Here is a 14,642-nt window from a genome sequence, read left to right on the forward strand (position 1 = left end):
TCGGACCTGGACAGCAGTGGTCTCCACCACAGTGATGCGTAGTGCAGAGATGACAGTCTGGACTGGCCTGCCTAATCTCGTCTGCTTGACCGGTAGAAGTATTCTCCTTATGTTTTTAAATGATGAGCTCTCCATCCTGCGTGACATGCAGGGGCGCGTAGATACCAGTTACTTCACTGGTTTGAAGGTACTGGAAGAGTTCCGGAGGAATATTACTCTGGGGTTTATAAAGTTCAAAGAGTTGAATATGTCCGATGTTCACTCTTGTTCCATTCCCTTGTTGAATTGCAGCTGGGTCCAAAAGAATATTGCCTGGAGGCAGCTGATGGCGTTCAGGTAAGAGTCTGTATTACCCAACACTGTCCGGTAAAGGTTGCATGAGTTTAACTTGTTGTTTTCTCTCCCTTTATAGGTGCGGCATGGGAAGATGTGGCATATTAAAGGGTAATGCCTCCGGTGGTAAATCAGGTAAGTCTATGGTGGTAAAAGAGATTGGATATGTCGGCTCTCTCGGCTCACCTTGTTATTTCTTTTGTTTTGCCCCAGGTGCTGGAGTTCGACGAGGGAAATGATGGAGGTAGTGCCGAGTCGAAAGATGCTGAGGACCTTTTTCTAGGCACTCCGGATTCGAGGCGGGCGTGGCAGAAGACTGGATGCTGATTTACAGGCACGGTGAGCGTTACGCTGCAGAATGCAGAATAACGCGAAGCGTGTGCTGCTGTTCGGGCGTGGTTTAAATAGACTCCAAAGTAGTTCCAGGTAAGAAGTTCCCCAGAACCACACCCAAGTAAAAAAATAGTCCCTGTAATAAAATAGTCCCATCCAGGCCTCACGTTGGCTTGGATTCATTTGCAGCATGGTCTGCATGAGGTAAGTAATGTCTATGAGCCTGGTGCCTACGGCGCCAGGACTGATTTCTATGATGAGCCTGGCACCTTAGGCGCCAGGACTGAACCCAAACAGCCCCCAGCCGAGGCTGCTGGGGTTTTAATAAGTATCTGGATGCCTGCTCCTGGGGCTGATGGACTCAATCCGGATGCCCGGGGGTAGGCATCATGACAGCACTCCCCCCAAGGCCCCTCCTAAAGTTGTTCTTCCCCTTGGCCCTGGCTTGTCTGGGAAGTTCCGATGGAATTTTTTCACCAACCGAGGAGCATGAACGTGGTCACTAGGTTCCCATGACCTTTCTCGTGGTCCGTAACCCTTCCAGTCGATTAAATAAAAAAGTCTTGATTTAACCATATTAGAGTCCAGGATGTTTTTTACCTCGAATTCAGGTTCTCCATCTATTAGGATGGGGTCAGGTGGTTTGGTTAATCTTGTCCCGGGTTGAACTGGTTTTAGAAGTGAAACATGAAAGACAGGATGAATTCGGATATTAGAGGGTAATTCTAATTTGACGGCCACCGGGTTGATAATGGCCTTAATGGTGTAAGGTCCCAAATATCTAGGATTAAAAGTCTGAGTTCCTTTCAGAGGTATGTGTCTTGTAGCCAGCCAAACTTGATCTCCAATCCGATATGGTGGAGTCTCACTTCTATGTTGATCAGCATTTTTCTTGTATTTCTCTTTTGCTTGTTTCAAATGTTCTGTTGCCTCCTTAAAGGCTTGTGTAATAGTAGAGTGCAGATGAGTGACTGCTGGCAATTCTAAGTGCTGCGGCGAATCGAGTTCTGAGGTTCGAGGATGATGTCCATGTATAGTATAAAAGCGGCTTTGTCCGGTTCCTGAATGTAAAGAGTTATTGTATGCGTATTCAGAAATCCATAAAATATCCTTCCAATTACTTTCGGTTTGGTGAAGCATACAACGTAGGTATTGTTCAAGAGTCTGGTTGGTCCTCTCCGTCTGACCATCGGTTTGGGGATGGTGACTGGATAACCTTACGTCGATTTGCGCCAATTGACAACATTTCTTCCAAAATTGTGAAATTAACTGACTACCTCGGTCAGAGATCAATACGGAAGGAAATCCATGTATTTGAACAATGTTTTCGAGAAATTCCTTGGCAAAAATTGAAGCGGAAGGTAATCCTTTTAAAGGAATGAAGTGGGCCATCTTGGAAAAAAAGATCCACAATAACTAGAATGGTGTTGAATCCATTACATGGCGATAGATCTGTAATAAAGTCTAAAGACAAAGGGCCTCATTACATGGATGGCAGTAAGGATTTACAGGTACCGGTATTTTACCGGTACTGGTAAATCCTTACCGCCTTACTACGAGGTCCCTTTGCGGGTTGGGGAATTTAACGCCTGCTTTTTGCAGGCATTAAAAACCAACCCGCAAATGGACCCAGGGAGCTAATTACGGTACCGCAATTTGCAGTACCGTAATTAGCGCCTTCCCCATTCCCATTATGCCCTATGGGGCAAAAATGGGAATGGGGAAGGGCAATGGTGGAAGGGGGAATTACCGCCCCGCCAACCTTGGAATGAGGGGGTAATTCCCCTTTCCGCCAAGACGGTGCCGGTATTTTACCGGCTTGAACCATGGCGCTAATAGCGCCATGGTTCTCCGCCATCCGTGTAATGAGGCCCAAAGTGTGCCATGGTGTGGGTGGAATATCTAAAGGTTGTAAAAGACCAGCTGGTTTTTTCTTCTGACTTTTGTTTTGGGCGCAGATGCCACAAGACAGTACAAATGACTTTACGTCTTTTCGCCAGGTGGGCCACCAGAATTGTCTTTTAATTTTAGCTTCAGTCTTTGCAATACCTGTGTGCCCTTCCATCAGAGCATCATGGTAATTGGAGATGACTAGTTCTTGTAGTTCCTTGTGTGGTGTGTGGTAGAAATAGACGCCCTTGATAGTAAGGTAAGTCATTGATGACTGAGTAATCTTGGCCCTTTTTTACCCAGTCCTGCAGGGCTGCTGAATCGAAAAGTTGTTGGATTTTTAAATTAATATCTTCTCAAGTCTGTAGAGTAGTTATGTCAAGAATTCTTAGTTCTGGAATTATAGGCACCGGTTCTGGGTTCGAATATGCTTCTCCCATCCCTATTCGGGATAAGGCATCTGCCTTACCATACTTACAACCTGGTCGATAAGTGATCACGAAATCGAATTCGGCAAGGAATAATGCCCATCGAAGTTGACGCAATGATTGGGCCTTGGCTGTTTTTAAATACTGCAAGTTCCTGTGATCGGTGATTACAGTAATGATGTGCCTGGCACTGAGAAGATAATGCCGCCAAGCCTTGAAGGCGGATTTGATGGCTAACAACTCTTTATCGGTAACCGCATAGTTTAACTCGGGGGCCGAGAACTTTCTGGACCAAAATTCTACTGGATGAAGTTGACCGGTTTCAGGATCCTTCTGGGACAGGACAGCCCCCATGGCTAAACTGGATGCATCGGTTTCAACTATGTATGGGAGCTCAGGGCGTGGATGCTTTAAGACAGGTTCCGACGTGAATTTCAATTTCAGCTCTTGGAAGGCTTTTTCAGCCTCTTCGGTCCACAAGAAGCGTTTATTTTTTCGCAAAAGTGCTTGATGGGGTGTAAAACATGTGAGAAGTCATGAATACATCTGCGGTAGAAATTAGCAAATCCAAGCATGCTTTGTACCCCTTTAACTGAACTGGGTGATAGCCACTTGAGAATTGCGTCCACCTTTCGAGAGTCCATTCAGACTCCTTTGGGAGTCAGGATAAATCCAAGGAATTCAACTTCTGTAGCATGAAAAACACATTTTTCCAATTTTGCATATAACTTGTGCTGGTGTAGTTTCTGGAGGACTGCACGAACGTGCTTAACATGGTCTGATTCTGAGGAGGAGTACACTAGAATATCATCTATGTATACCACAACACAGACGTCAATAAGTTCACGAAGGACATCGTTCATAAAATACTGGAAGGCTGCTGGTGCATTGCACAGCCCGAAGGGCATCACCTGATATTCGAATAATCCGTACTTGGTGCGAAAGGCAGTCTTCCATTCGTCGCCTTTCTTTACATGTACCAGATGATATGTCCCTCGGAGATCTAATTTAGTGTAGATGCAAGCATCCTTTACTTGGTCTAGTAATTCGGGGATCAGAGGCAATGGGTATCGGTTCTTCACCGTAATCTGATTTAATGCGCGGTAGTCTATGCACGTTCTGAGGTAACCTTCCTTTTTAGGCACGAAAAATAAAGCTGAGGATGCAGGGGACTTGGATGGACGAATGAAGCCATTAGCAAGGTATTGGTCCAAATATTGTCGTAGGTGAAGGTTTTCGGGTTCCGTAAGGGCGTAGATCCTACTGCATGGAGGTTGTGCACTGGGTATGAGATCGATTTGACAATCGTATGATCTGTGAGGTGGTAAGGTGTTTGCCTGTTCTTTTTGGAAAACGTCCTGGAATTCTTGATATTCCTGAGGTAACTGCACGACTGGATTATCGACTGTGGCCAGGCCTTTGTTCAAGGTTTTTTTTGGGTAACATGTGTGTGCACAATCCGGGAAGGTTATTCTCTTCTCTCGCCAATCAATACAAGGATTATGTGTTTCCAACCAAGGTATCCCCAGTATTATTTGGAACTGCGGGGCTATGATTAAATCAAACACAATAGTCTCTCGATGCCCATCTTGACCCAACAGTGTCATCTCTGTGGTGGAATGAGTTACAGGGCCAGAGGCATTTTCAGTTCCATTGACTGTGGTGATGACATCCGAAGTGGTCTTTTTGCAGAGAGTTAGATTCATCCTAGAAGCCAATTCAAGGTCCATATAGTTTCCTACGGCCCGCCTTCAATGTATGCCCTTACTGCGTGCATACGTGATGGCTGTCTTGGATCAATAAGGACCATTGGTATGATTAGGTGCGAGGTCTGAGTGTCCTTCTTCAAGCTCGGCAAGCGGACCTCTACGCTTGTCGGGCTTGGTCATTTCCCGAATCAGGCTCTGTTTGATTTCTATCAGCAACTCCGACTACTTTCTTGGATGGTTTTATAGGGCTATCCCGTAGAAAATGTCCTGAGGCCCCACAGCACAGACACAATTGCATCTGCCATCTCCTTTCTCTTTCCTTTTGAGTTAAGGGTCCTTTAACCCCCCCCAATCTGCATAGGTTCTGATGCATCTGTTCCTTTGGGGGTAACATTTGGTTTAACCAATACCTGATTCTCGAATTTAGCTCGATCAGCCTTTCTATTCTGAAGTCGGTGGTCTAACTGGACCACTAAGTCTATATATTCTGCGCAATCCTGAGGTGGGTTCACAACTTGGGCCAAAACATCTTTGAGTTCACCCCGAAGTCCACGATGAAATAATGTAATTCGTTTTACCTCTTGCCATCCGGTTTCCACCACCAACCTATTGAAGGTTGCGATATAGGTTAGCAGATCCTGGTTACCTTGTCGTAGGGATAAAAGTTCGTTATCCAGGGCCTGTCCCTGTGAATGTCTGGCGAATAGTCTTTCCATGCTCAATTGAAAACCCTGAAAATCCCAAAAAAGAGGGTCATCCTGGTTGATTAGTGGAATTGACCAATACGCTGCGCTGCCACTAAGGTATGATAGTACAAAGGCTACTTTGGCTTGGTCGTTTGGAAAAGCTCCAGGTCTGCATAAAAAGTGCAAGCGGCATTGGTTCATGAACACGGCAAACCTTTTCGGGTCCCCAGCAAAGCGTTCGGGTGGAGCTAAAGGAATGCTCCCTGGTAGAACCACTTGCACAGGATTGCTCGATGAAATGGGAGTTGGATTCCCCCCAAGTCCAGGTAGTGGTGTTTTCCCAGCTTGGTTTTGCAGCAGTTGTCTAGCAAGATCATCAGTGCGCTCCTTTGACACAATCAGTTCTCTCCTGAGGGCATTAGTTTCTTGGCGCGCGGAGTGCACTTCTGCCCTAAGTTCCCCAAACAATTGGGCTAGTTGGTCTGTTTCTGAGGTTTCCATTACACCCGGGTGGGGATTTGTGTTCTGTTACACTCACCTGGTTCCAACAGGGGCGTCTATTGGACCCGGACAGCTGCGGTCTCCACCAACATGATGCGTAGTGCAGAGATGACAGTCTGGACTGGCCCGCCTAATCTCGTCTGCTTGACCCGTAGAAGTATTCTCCTTTTGTTTTTAAATGATGAGCTCTCCATCCTGCGTGGCATGCAGGGGCGCGTAGATACCAGTTACTTCACTGGTTTGAAGGTACTGGAGGAGTTACGGAGGAATTTTGACTCCGGGGTTTATAAAGTTCAAAGAGTTCAATATGTCCGATGTTCACTCTTGTTCCATTCCCTTGTTGAATTGCAGCTGGGTCCAAAAGAATATTGCCTGGAGGCAGCTGATGGCGTTCAGGTAAGAGTCTGTATTACCCAACACTGTCCGGTAAAAGTTGCATGAGTTTAACTTGTTGTTTTCTCTCCCTTTATAGGTGCGGCATAGGAAGAAGTGGCGTATTAAAGGGTAATGCCTCCGGTGGTAAATCAGGTAAGTCTATGGTGGTAAAAGAGATTGGATTTGTCGGCTCTCTCGGCTCACCTTGTTATTTCTTTTGTTTTCCCCCAGGTGCTGGAGTTCGACGAGGAAAATAATGGAGGCAGCGTCGAGTCGAAAGATGCTGTGGACTGGTGACTATGACGCGGCGCTGCTACTGGCGATGCGACACATGCTGAAATAATGTCCTTTCCAGGCTCGGAGACGTGCTGGATCCGGAATCAGGTACGGAATTAAAATAATGTCCGTGATCTAACCTTTTCTCCTTCTTTCCCCTTTTTCTAGGAGCTCCAGATTCGAGGCGGGCGTGGCAGAAGACTGGATGCTGACCTGCAGGCACGGTGAGCGTTACGCTGCAGAATGCAGAATAACGCGAAGCGTGTGCTGCAGTCCAGGCGTGGTTTAAATAGCCTCCAAAGTAGTTCCAGGTAAGAAGTTCCCCAGAACCACACCCGAGTAAAAAAATAGTCGCTGTAATAAAATAGTCCCATCCAGGCCTCTCGTTGGCTTGGATTCATTTGCAGCATGGTCTGTATGAGGTAAGTAATGTCTATGAGCCTGGCGCCTATTGCGCCAGGACTGATTTCTATGATGGGCCTGGCACCTTAGGCACCAGGAGTGAACCCAAACAGCCCCCAGCCGAGGCTGCTGGGGTTTTAATAAGTATCTGGATGCCTATTACCAGGGTTTATGGACTCGATCCGGATGCCTGGGGGTAGGCATCATGACAATCGCATACGCCAGTAAGGCTCTCTCAGACACAGAGAGAAGGTATTCGCAAATTGAAACGGAGGCGCTGGCAATACTGTGGGGGTGTAAACAGTTCCGACTGTACATCCTTGGCAAACCGGTAGTGGTCATCACAGACCACAAGCCACTTATACCTATCATGGCCGGGGAATCATCAAAACCTCCTCCCGAATTCAACGATGGATGTTGTCCCTGATCGAATACAGAGTAAAACTGCAATACCGGCCTGGCACCCACAATCCGGCAGATTATCTATCCCGGCACCCCAGGCTGGCCGTGATCGAGACTGTCAGACACTCAACCTTGCGCGGAGGTAGCACGTACACCTGCCTCCCCGTTGGGTCTTGGTGCCTGGCTTGGTAAGAAAACTCAGGCTTCCGTAACCCGCCGGGGAAAGAGGGTTAGGGTCCGCTGGATTGGATAGGTAGGGGGAATTAGGGTAACCGGAAAGAAGGGGTAGGGGAATGGTAGGTAAGGGGGTTATTAGTAAAGGTCCGTCTTGCTGTTCCCTTGTGGGGTTCCTGAGATCGATGGTACTCCGCCCTTACACTCACTCTTACACTCAGCAAGAACCCAGAGACCTGTTTGGTCTCACATGCACATAGTACGTTACTTTGGTAGAAGCGTTCCTATCACGCTTCTTGAGCTGCCCACATAAACACCCCTGGAACAAGTATTACTATACACTGTAATAGAATAACTGTAGGGACACTTAGCTTCGTGTGATGCAGCTGAGAAGTATGCGGCTTGCCCCAGTTCTTGCCGTAACACTTCGGCGCGATATAAGTTCTTGCTGTACACTACAGCGGAGCGCCGCTACAAGAGAATCAAAAACAGGTATGAGTATAATGTCAACAACCGTGTTTCCTTCCACGGCACAATCACACATTCATTCGTTCCGAGTATTGTCAGGCCGTGTTACTTCACACGAACTAATTGGCACCGGGCGAATGTTCCGCCAAGGCGGACTTTGGAATCCCTTCCAGTGTTAGGCTTCACCCCACTCCCGACATATGCACTCAATCACTGAATAGCAACCAGCGTGTTCCAAACACACGCTGGAAATATCTGTTATTTCTTTGTAAGCGTTCCGTTAGCGGTCGCTTGTTCTCATTAGTCAAGCCCAAAAAGAAATGCACTTATCTGCCATGGTGCGCGGGGCCTGCAGTATTCACAGGCGGGGTTTGGCCCCGCGGGTCGCTGCCTGCAGGAGCCCTCGATCTGCACGTCTTCTCCGGTCAGACTCCTTTAGCACAAGCAGGGATCCTTGCGCGCGTCGCGCGCATGCGCTGGTCCTCGGGCGTTGTCCCGAAGTAGTTCTTTTGCTCGCGAAGGCGCGAGCATGCTGGGTATTGAAGTCTTTCTTGGTCTTGATGCTGAATGATGTATTCTGCTGTCTCCAGGCCTGCACTCTACAAATAGGGCACAATAAAGTCCTAAAATACAGGTGCTTGGACCACTGCCTGTTCTTCCCTAGCCCAGGGTGTTGCTCTTTGTGCGTGGTGTGTACCAAATGCCCCAAACCTGCATTAGGCACAGTTGGAATCCTGACAGTACTCCCCCTCCCAACAGGGCCCGCTTTGGAGGGGTTGTTCTTATGAAAAACACGTATCAGCCGGGGTGCATGAACATTCGAAGCTGGCTCCCAAGAGCGCTCATCGGGCCCGTAGCCCAGCCAATCTATCAGGTAATACAATTCCCCCAAACGAAAACGTGAATCCAGAATCGCTTTTACTTCGAACTCAGGAACCCCGTTAACAGTGACAGGTGGAGGTTTCTTAGGACAAATGGAGGCTGGGGCGGGTTTTAACAATGCAACATGGAACACAGGGTGAATTTTCATTTGTGTTGGTAAAGTGAGGCGAACTGCTACAGGATTTAAGACCTTTTCCACAGGGAATGGGCCCACAAACCTGGGCTGAAACTTACGTGGGCCTAGCAAGTGAAGATTCTGCGTGTTCAGCCACACCATATCCCCGACCTTGTATACTGGAGCTTGTCCCCTGTTAGTATCAGCATATCTCTTGTAGTTTGATTTGGCAGTGTTTAGATTAGTGATGATGTTGCGCCACACGCCCTCAAGGTGTTTTCTATGCTGGGTAACAGCCGGAACTTCAGTAAAGCTCGCTTGAGGCACCGGTTGAAAACGTGGATGAAAGCCGTAAGTCCCATAGAAAGGAGTTGCTTTGGTGGATGCATGCATCGAGTTGTTGTATGCTAACTCTGCCAGCCAGATGACATCTGCCCAAGAGGATTCATTATCATATGTCATACAACGAATGTACTGCTCCAGGGTTTGGTTCACCCTCTCAGTCTGCTCATCCGTTTCTGGATGATAACTAGTGGACAACTTTAACTGCATACCCACGTTGGCGCAAAAGGCTTGCCAAAAGCGTGACGTAAATTGCGCCCCTCGATCGGATACAACATGAAGGGGGATACCATGAAGGCGCACTATGTTCTGGAGAAAAAGATCAACTAAAGCTTTGGCCGTGGGAACCCCTTTACAAGGGATGAAGTGTGCTAGCTTAGTCAAGGAGTCTACTACCACTAACACAGTGGTGAAGCCATGACTCATTGGTAGGTCCACAATAAAGTCTAATGAAATAGTATGCCACGGTACTGGTGGTGTGGGTAAAGGGCGTAACAGCCCAGCGGGTCTTTGATGGCCTGCCTTGTTCCGTAAGCAGCATTCACATGTCCGTAGGATTTGTTGAACATCGTGTTTCATTCTGGGCCACCAGAAATGACGCGTTAGTAATTCGTATGTCTTGGCTATTCCGGGGTGTCCCACGAAGGGCGAGTCATGGCACCACCTGACTGCTTGTTGTCGAATAGTCGTCGTGGGCAGATACAATTTGGTTTCAAAAAAGGGGAGTCCATCCTTAACAGTCTTTTTCTTGCTAGGATCACTCCATTGGGCCAGCTCTTGTGCTGTTAGTGCCTTTCTGATGTTGGTAAACATATCATCCACTACAACACTACCTATGATTCGTGCTGGTGGCACTATGGGTTTTGGTTCCTCTTCCGTATTGTATTTGACCTCTGGTTCTGGATACCGGGACAGGATGTCCGCTTTCTTGTTTTCTATGCCTGGACGGTATGTGACCACAAAATCAACGTCAGCGAAATACATGGCCCATCGCAGCTGACGGGGACTTAGAGCCTTGGCTGACTTCAGGAATTGCAGATTCCTATGGTCGGTCAAAATTGTTATTGTATGTTGGGCTCCCATTAAATAATGACGCCACTCACTAAACGCCGCTTTGATAGCCAGTAATTCCCTATCCGCTATCACGTAGTTACGTTCTGCAGGTAACAAGGTGCGAGAAAAATACGCTACTGGGTGTAGTTGACCAGTGCCATCTCGCTGGGATAGAATAGCACCGAGAGCGTAACTCGAAGCATCCGTTTCTATGACGTAGGGACGAGTGGGGTCTGCATGTAACAAAATTGGGGCAGTTGTGAACGCCTTCTTTAAAGTCTGAAAACTTGCCTCCGCTGCCTCATCCCAGTGAAACACTACCCCTTTTTTCAATAAACGGGTAATCGGCTGTACCTTTTGGGCAAACCCGTCAATAAACCGTCGGTAAAAATTGGCGAAACCTAGGACGGTTTGCACATCCTTAACAGACGTGGGAGAAGGCCATTCTACTATAGTTCTCACCTTGCCTTGGTCCATGGTGACTCCTTCTGGCGAGAGAACAAATCCCAAGAATTCTACCGTGGTTTGGTGGAATACACATTTTTCTAATTTAGCATATAATTGGTGTTCTCTTAATCGCTGCAAGACAGCCTTAACATGTTCTTGGTGCTCGTCTAGATCCTGGGAATAGATAAGTATGTCATCTATGTAAACGATGGCAAAAAGATCCAAATAACCCCGTAAAACTTCGTCTAGGAAATGTTGAAAGGCGGCGGGTGCATTGCAGAGGCCGAACGGCATGACTTGATACTCATAGAGCCCATACTTGGTCCTAAAAGCAGTCTTCCACTCGTCCCCCTCACGCACCCGCACAAGATGGTAAGCCCCTCGTAGGTCTAGTTTGGTGTAGATTTTAGCATTTCGCACCTGATCTAATAAGGTGGGTATCAATGGAAGCGGGTATCGATTCTTTACGGTTATTCGGTTGATTGCCCTATAATCAATACAAGTTCTTAGGTCTCCGGTCTTTTTAGGGACGAAGAACAAGGGTGACGACACCGGTGACATGGAGTGACGTATAAATCCATTGGCCAAATTCGTGTCTATGTATTCTCGCAGGTGTTTGTTTTCTGATTCGGTCAATGCGTAGATTCGACTACACGGAAGTGCTGCACCTGGTTCTAAATCTATTCGGCAATCAAATGTACGATGTGGTGGTAGGGTTTCTGCTGCGGCTTTACTGAAAACATCCCTATAGGCTTGGTAGACTGCTGGTAGGGTCTCTGTACTCCCAATCACGTGCCCTTGCCTAGGCGCACCCTGGATTTTAGGGCTTTCCGGAACTTTGGCGGGGTTGCTGAGACAATGTTCCGAACAGTGGTAAGACGAAAAACGTAAGGTACCCCAAGTCCAGTCCACTTCCGGATTGTGGTTTCCCAACCAAGGCAACCCGAGGATCATTCCGAACTGGGGTGCTGCAATTACATCAAACCTAATGTCTTCATGATGCTGGGAATTACATTCCAAATGTACCCACCTAGTCTGCTTAGTTATGAGGCCAGAAGTGAGTGGTGACCCATCCACTGACTGCACTTCTTCCTTACATTCCTTGTCGTGTAGAGGTATTCCCAACTTACATGCTAGGTCCTGGTCGATGAAATTGCCCGTGGCTCCTGAGTCTATCATCAATGATACTGGAACCCGCTTGTCCGCCCAACTGATTTGACCTAAGACTGTCACATGAATCACCTGTACGTGATGAGTATTAGCCAAGTGCTTCGGGGTGTTTTCTAATCGGCTCGCCCGGACCACCCTTACTGGCGAGCTTTCTCGTTTCCCGGCAGCTCCCCCTTGGGTTTAGCAGGGCATTCTCTTACAAAATGTCCGCCTTTACCGCAATACAAACAAAGCTTTTCCCTACGTCTTTTGTCTTTCTCTTCTTTGGTTAACGGTCCACGCACCGTTCCTATCTGCATGGGTTCGTCCCCTGGCTTCTCACTCTTACTAGGTTTAGGTTGGTGATCTAATCTGGCTAGTGGTCTCGAATCCCATTTCCTTCTATCTTGCCTTCTCTCGCTTTGTCTTTGATCCAGACGAAATGCAAGGTCTATCATGGAGGAACAGTTTTCGGGCTGCGGGTCTACTTGCGCTATGAGGTCCTTCATCTCATCCCTTAGCCCGATGTAAAACAAAGCCAGGCGCTTCTCCTCTGGCCAATCAGTTTCCACCGCTAAGCGATTAAAAGTGGTTACATAGGTAACCAAGTCTTTACCTCCTTGACGCAGGGTAAGTAATTCTCTGTCTTTAATTAGAGTTGCTGCCTTACGGTTAAAGATCTTACCGAACTCCTCTAGAAAAGTATCCCATTGATACAGGATAGCGTCATCCTTTGATACCAGGGGCGTAGCCCATGACGCTGCATCCCCACCCAGGTAAGAGATTACAAATGCTGTACGGGACTGAGCGCTGCGAAATATGGTAGGCTTGGTGATAAAATGCAGCTGACATTGCATGATGAACTGATTGTAACGCTGTGGATCACCATGATACCTTTCCGGGGCTGACAAGGGCAAGGGCGGTTCGGTGGATACATGCACCTGAACTGGGGTGGGTGGAACCTGATCCCTGGGCAAGGGGGTAGCTTGGGCATTACTCTGCACAGTAAGGGTATGCACTTGACCAGCTAAGTTTACATAATCTTGACGGGTGGCCTGCAATTCGTCTTTCAATTCCCGTAATGCTGCCAAAACCTCCTCCATGGTGTTGTGCTACCCAGGCGCTTAAAAATACTTGGGCTTGTGCTACTGTCAGACACTCAACCTTGCGCGGAGGTAGCACGTACACCTGCCTCCCCGTTGGGTCTTGGTGCCTGGCTTGGTAAGAAAACTCAGGCTTCCGTAACCCGCCGGGGAAAGAGGGTTAGGGTCCGCTGGATTGGATAGGTAGGGGGAATTAGGGTAACCGGAAAGAAGGGGTAGGGGAATGGTAGGTAAGGGGGTTATTAGGAAAGGTCCGTCTTGCTGTTCCCTTGTGGGGTTCCTGAGATCGATGGTACTCCGCCCTTACACTCACTCTTACACTCAGCAAGAACCCAGAGACCTGTTTGGTCTCACATGCACATAGTATGTTACTTTGGTAGAAGCGTTCCTATCACGCTTCTTGAGCTGCCCACATAAACACCCCTGGAACAAGTATTACTATACACTGTAATAGAATAACTGTAGGGACACTTAGCTTCGTGTGATGCAGCTGAGAAGTATGCGGCTTGCCCCAGTTCTTGCCGTAACACTTCGGCGCGATATAAGTTCTTGCTGTACACTACAGCGGAGCGCCGCTACAAGAGAATCAAAAACAGGTATGAGTATAATGTCAACAACCGTGTTTCCTTCCACGGCACAATCACACATTCATTCGTTCCGAGTATTGTCAGGCCGTGTTACTTCACACGAACTAATTGGCACCGGGCGAATGTTCCGCCAAGGCGGACTTTGGAATCCCTTCCAGTGTTAGGCTTCACCCCACTCCCGACATATGCACTCAATCACTGAATAGCAACCAGCGTGTTCCAAACACACGCTGGAAATATCTGTTATTTCTTTGTAAGCGTTCCGTTAGCGGTCGCTTGTTCTCATTAGTCAAGCCCAAAAAGAAATGCACTTATCTGCCATGGTGCGCGGGGCCTGCAGTATTCACAGGCGGGGTTTGGCCCCGCGGGTCGCTGCCTGCAGGAGCCCTCGATCTGCACGTCTTCTCCGGTCAGACTCCTTTAGCACAAGCAGGGATCCTTGCGCGCGTCGCGCGCATGCGCTGGTCCTCGGGCGTTGTCCCGAAGTAGTTCTTTTGCTCGCGAAGGCGCGAGCATGCTGGGTATTGAAGTCTTTCTTGGTCTTGATGCTGAATGATGTATTCTGCTGTCTCCAGGCCTGCACTCTACAAATAGGGCACAATAAAGTCCTAAAATACAGGTGCTTGGACAACTGCCTGTTCTTCCCTAGCCCAGGGTGTTGCTCTTTGTGCGTGGTGTGTACCAAATGCCCCAAACCTGCATTAGGCACAGTTGGAATCCTGACAGAGACAATGTAGAGGTGATGGAATGCATCGTAATCGTCTGCAGCATTGTGGAGGCTGCCATGCCGGTGGCGCTATCATGCCAAGAGATAGTGGAAGCGTCCGACAGCGATGAGATGTTTCAGGTCATTCGAGCAACCATGAGCAGCGGAGAGTGGAAGGACGTGCTAGCCAACAATGCCAGACGTGAGGCTGGTGCCCAGAAAGACTTGCAGGCGATGTGGAAAGCATGAAATGAACTCTCTGTAACGGAAGATGGAGTATT

Source organism: Ambystoma mexicanum, chromosome 6q (assembly GCF_040938575.1).
Source record: "Ambystoma mexicanum isolate Mex_15411 chromosome 6q, UKY_AmexF1_1, whole genome shotgun sequence".
In the NCBI taxonomy this organism is placed as follows: Eukaryota; Metazoa; Chordata; class Amphibia; order Caudata; family Ambystomatidae; genus Ambystoma; species Ambystoma mexicanum.